This window comes from Pagrus major, chromosome 12 (assembly GCF_040436345.1).
Source record: "Pagrus major chromosome 12, Pma_NU_1.0".
Taxonomy (NCBI): domain Eukaryota; kingdom Metazoa; phylum Chordata; class Actinopteri; order Spariformes; family Sparidae; genus Pagrus; species Pagrus major.
The window spans coordinates 16,893,935-16,899,934 of record NC_133226.1 but is presented as its reverse complement, the minus strand read 5'-3'; positions in this window follow the sequence as shown (position 1 = coordinate 16,899,934).

Here is a 6,000-nt window from a genome sequence, read left to right as displayed (position 1 = left end):
CCTGCATTACCAGAGCAAAGTTCTCGATTTGACCTTTGATTGAAATACAGCTGCAACAAAAGAAAACGCAATCCACATGTTGTAGAATATAATACAGCTGTAGCTTTTTTTTTTTTTTTTTTACCAGTGCTGTTTTTGTAAGGGTAACACAGAACACATTTTATTTTCCTTGAAAACATTTTGAGATGTTTAAAGAGACAGTTCACACCAACATCAACACATATATAATTTCTTCTACCTGTTGTGCTATTCATCCGACTAGATTGTTTTGATGTGAGTTGCCGATTTCTTTAGATGTCAGTCGTAGAGATCTACGACTGACGGTCTAGATGGCATTTGGCTTGTGGCACGCAATGCGCCAAAAACTACATTTGAAAAACCAGAAATCATGAACTGGTTACACAAGATAGTCCAATGATGTTGTTGTGAGTAGTTTCTTGATGGAACTATTTTCTTTCTGTATCACTGCACAGAAGGAAGCCTGCATCTACTCATGGACAAGAGGCGACCAAACTAACCCAATTGAGCCATCAACGTTGACATCCCTTGCTGTCGTGTGCACAAACCTCTCTTCTACGAGTAGATGCATGTTTCCTTCTGCGCGGTTGGTACTGTTGTCAGGTGTGGTTGAGTAGAAACTTGAGTAACTGGGTCATGATTTCTGGAAAGAGACATCGCTGTTGAGCGTTCCATTATATTCAGGAGAAGGCTGACATCTCTACAGGCGATAACTCCAAAACTTGGCGACTCTCACCAAAACAATCTGGATGGATAAACAGCACTACAGGTAAGAGGAACCATATGTATATTTGATTTTGGGGTGAAGTGTCCCTTTAAAGAGAAAAGAATGGGTGTGTAACTCAAAATGTTGTGGCTGTGTAGTATTCAGATTAGACTGCAATGTGTGATTAATTAAAAAAAAAAAAAAATCAACATGTAATTTGTATTCAGTGACAACATCAAAGTCATCTGGTAGCTTTAGGAAATGATGATCACAGCCTCAGTTTTGTGAACAACATTATCTAAACGCAGTCTGCATCAGGGTCCTCCTATAAGAACTCCTCTCTACAGTCTGGTTTCAAGTGGCAGCAGAGCAGCTTGCTCTTTGTGCAGGCACACTTTCCACTTCCTGAGTAACCTACCGTCACTTTCAGATGAAAGAGGTGTAATTCAAGGGACGCTCTAACCAATGAAAACACTCAAAAGCACATCAGAGCAGCCGATTTAGGAGCCCAGTCGCAGTAATTTGTCTTGATTGAGTCACGAGGCCACAGCTGCTGCCAATTCTCCAGATGAAGTGGCCACATAAAGGGCTAAAGAAACCCCAGCGCTGGTAGGTGCAGTCATGTTTCTTCTAAATCTTGTGTTCTTGGCTCTTTTGGCCGCATCAACTGCTCAGCCAGGTAAGAAGAAAACTGTCATTTAAATCCTCTGTTGGCAGAAGGTTTGGTAAAATTTTGCTCCCACTTAAAAACGCTGCACCTGTTCTCCTCTGACACATTAACATTTACAGACATTCCTCGATACATCCATGGCCAGTGGATGATCAGTGATGACAACCCACCGTATGAAGACGTTGATGGACTGTCACTAGAGGACAGCATGTGGCCCGTGAGCCCACCAGAAGTTGTTGAAGTGGTGACGGAGGGCCACAGCTTACTGACCACTGCAGAGCCGTATGTTATGAAAGAACAAGGTGAGCTGGAAACAATGGTGCATTATAGACCCAGAGCATCATGTCATGATTGTCAATGGCCTCCTGTTCATTCACTGAGTGTTTTATTCCCTGTTAAGATTCAGATGAAGGAGAAGAATCAGCCGTGTGGAAAATCATCCTGGTCGCAGTCATCCTGCTGGTGTCTATAGTGGGATCTCTGAGCATGACCTATTACATGTGTGTCTGGAGGGGAGGCAGGATTCACTATAAGCCTCAGAAGGAGCTTTATCCTTAAAATAAACTGAGCTCTGTGCTAAAACTATTCTCAAGAAGTCTCATGTTGTATTTCTGCCTGAGTCAAAGGGAAATGGGACTTTAAGTGTTGTGTTGGGACTTTGGTTCCTTTTTCACATTACAGCTTGTTTTCTTTGCTACAAATGGACTCTGCAAGAAAGTACATCAGAAAGTGGGGGGGCATGACCCAAGGAATATGAGAAGTGAATGTTAATGAGGCAGATTTCACTGTGTGGACACCCTAAAGAATTCAAGTGTACGCAGGGCTCAATCATGCAATACTTGGATAAGTAAATACATTCAAGACTCTATAGATTCAACTCTCATTATCTTTGGCTCAAGGTACTCTCCAAGTGTTTATCATCTTGCAATGGCAGAGGTTTCTTATTTTCACATATAAAGTCTCTTTAAAAGCCTGTGACCCTTTCAACTGCTTTGGTTTCATTTTCTTGAAACAGCTTCTGTTATTTCTTGTAAATCCTTTATTCAGTTAAGGTGATGGCCACTAGAGGTCACCGCTATCATTGTGTTTGTGTCACGCTCCACACAACCACTTAAAGAATGAACATTTGTAAGTCCTGTATCTCCCTATACATCAAATGCATACTTTTTTGTAATGATTTCATGTGACAGGAGCAGATTGGCCCTGTGTCGTCTCACTAATCTTGGATTATCATCATAGATTTCCTGAGTCCATCCTCAGTTAAACTCCTTTATGTATTTATTTATGTTTTTGAGAACGTAACTTTGAAAATTATAAAGATGTTGAAATGTAATTTTGGATTAATTATCTAAGACAGGGTTCGTGGACCTTTTTCCCTGGGAGGGCCAAAACTGAAACTTAATAGTGGGCAATGGGCCAAAATCAAGCACCTACTGTATTGTATTATTTAGATGTTTTATTTAGATGATTTTTACAAATCAATATAAATCATTTTTTCAGAAGAAACATCCGAATTGAACCTTACAGTGGGCCAACTTTGGTACGTTGGCCCTTGAGCAGCCTGATCTTGAATAATCAGTATGCTTTGGCTACTTGCCACTTCAGTAATATTTCTGCCATGTTTGTGTAAGATATTTTTAAAAAAAGCTTATTGTTTAGTTAGCCAACAGAGATATAACAGGCCAAACTTGTTGAATGAAGTTATACAGATTGCTCATTGTGTGAATAGCCTCTGACACTATAAAGCAAATAGGCCTAATGGTGTCTGTTTCTTCTGTGCCTTCAGAAGATTTGAATAAAAGTTGAAGATTGAGCTTTTTCTCTGAAACTTTTACAGTATTTTCCTCTGTACCCAGCAGCCCCCCTCATCACCAAAGCACTTCTCACTTTGTAAACTCCAGTTTATGTAATCGCCCCCCTTGGCAAGCATTTCCCTCCTCATAAGAATTCATCTTGATCAGAATTATGGCAGATTTGGCAGGCAGGCTGTTGGCAAAACTAGTGTACCGCTAAGAGTAAAGAGTAATGTTTTAATTCAGTGTCAAGCAAGCGGGCTCAGTTCAAGTCCACAAACATTTATAAGCCCCCTTTGAGCAATATCAGGTGGCATTAGGGGGCCCAAGGAGACAAAAAGCTGATGAATTGAATTAATCTCCCCTCCCGTGATGGATGGGCCTGTTCACAGGGGGCTGCAAAATGGGAGCATTGTTCATCTGTCACTCAGATTGCCATGTCCCTCTATGATTTGTGCCTGGGTTGTGAAGGCCACAAGTGGCCAAAAGACCTCCCTCTCTCCTTCTCACTCGTCTCACTGCTTTTTTTTTTTTTTTTTAGGCATTCCCAGGCTTTCAGCTGCCTCCACCCCCCACCACACACACTGATGTCCATACAGCCAGATGCAGAAAACAAGCCTTCAGTCAGGACAAGCAAACATAAATATCTGTCGCTCTTGTCTTATTTTACATACAGTTTGTGGGGTCATATCGTAGTGAGAATACAGATACAGAATTGCTAAACTACTGTGCACACACACAATTTGCAAAAGGTGTGTCATTACATGGCACAGCATGATATAATATAATTTTTTTCTTTTTCTTTTAGGCTAACACCAATCTAGATTATGTCTATTACTGTCAAACAAACTGAACATTAAGAGTAAAAATAAAAATAAATTAGTCTGCATACTACACTAAAATAGAGAAAGTTGCACATTTTTTTCTGTTTTCTCCCTTTTTTTTGTTTTGCTTGAAGGTTATACTGAAACGATTGTCCTTGGGAGTTCTTGTCTGGGCGTACACACATTGTTCTGTTCCATTAAAATAAGTCTTGAACGCAGAGAAAGTCTCGTCCTGCCATAATTTCTTTCCATAATATTGACTGTAATCCTCTTTTCTTGCTTTAACTGTACAGTCCATATAAGTACAACGTGGAGGCGCTTGGTGTTTAGCTGGAACTCTCACTTGAGCTGCCTTGTTTGGGTTTCCAGACTTCTTTTTTTTTAAATGAATGTTTTGATCTCACTTAACCCTGTGACTTCTGTGATAGATTAATATGTGAAGCCTTTTATGGTATAACAAACAAAATGTCATCCAGTGTCGGCAGTGTAGGCCGCCGCTCTCTATAACAATGTGGGGGGGCGGAGGGACCTTCTTAGCTCGCAGTCTTTTTAGTCTCCATTGTTTCTCTCCAGCAGCTGCCCCTTCAGAGGCACCTGACCTTCCACAGGAACAGGTGCGAAAAGGTGATTCAATAGAGATACAGAGCTCTGATTTCTTCACCGCTTTTGTGCCATGTGTGGATTACAAATTGAGATCAGATAATATCTGCAGCCTGTGAGCAGAGGGTAATGGAGAGGACTATGCAAAAACTGCAGCAGGTGAATAGGAGGTAAGGCAGAAGCTGGCGTGAATTAATACGCCAGCTTCTGCACTGGGTACAGAGGTCCATGGACAAGAGAATAACTGGCAGCAGCAGATGTTACAATGAGATCCTGGGGAATGGAGAGGCCTCTTGCCCAGTGCATTACTGGGACAGGTTCCAGCCTTCAGGACTGGTCCCATCATGGTCGCAGGGGGCTGAACTGAACTAACCCTGAACCGGACAGGATAACTAGGTATTAGAAATGCATGCATGGTTGAAAAGAAGACATAAAATGATCCCTCTCAAGAGTTTATCGGCATGTTAACTGCTGTACGAGGTTGTACTCGGGCAAAGGGGCGCTTTAAACTAAATGCAAACGTCAGTAATGACATATGCTGCATTCATGTGCTCCTCAGACGTTCCCGTCCAATAACCGGAAGTAAAAAGCTAATGTTAGGTTGAACAAACCATCGTCACATAGCTTCAGCGTCACCACCACTTAACTTCCCACGACACTATACTTTACACACTTAACTTTAAAATGATCAATTTACAGGCTGAAAACATCGAGTTTCAAGTAAAGTCTGCCTGTCAAGACACACTAGTGAGTAGAGAGTTTCCGATGATGTCCCCGACAACCTCTGTATTCAGCCACCTTGTTTTGGCACGTAAAAGCTTCAAAATTCACAAGTAGGGTATGTACTGACATATTTTTTGTTGTAGAAAAAAAACATGAAAATCTCTTAATCCATGAATCTAACCCGTTCAAACCCATTCAAAATTTGGTGTCAGTCCATCCTGCAGGATCAGTGACATCTGTGCCCTTCTCGTGGAGCCACAGGAATAGTCTGAGGGTCACTGAAGTTATCTTCTGGGCCCCTTGGACAGCTGCGTGAAATTTCAGGGCAATCTATCCAATATTTATTTTAGATATTGCAGTTTGAACCATCAGACGTTGACATCCCTAGAGCTCTGTTGCTTGCACAGCTAGAAATAACTACTCACAAACGTAGACGCATCAGTAACTAGATATCATTTGACTTCCTGATTTTGTTCTTTCACTTGACACCCAGATAGAGGGCAAACTGAACAGGATACCTCCCCTTTAAACAACATCAACTAAAACGATAATGGGCAATGGGCCATAATTTTATTATGCTACAACGGTAGTCACTACAATGCTCTTGCTCCTCTCTCTCTCTCTCTCTCTCTCTCTCTCTCACACACACACACACACACAGACACA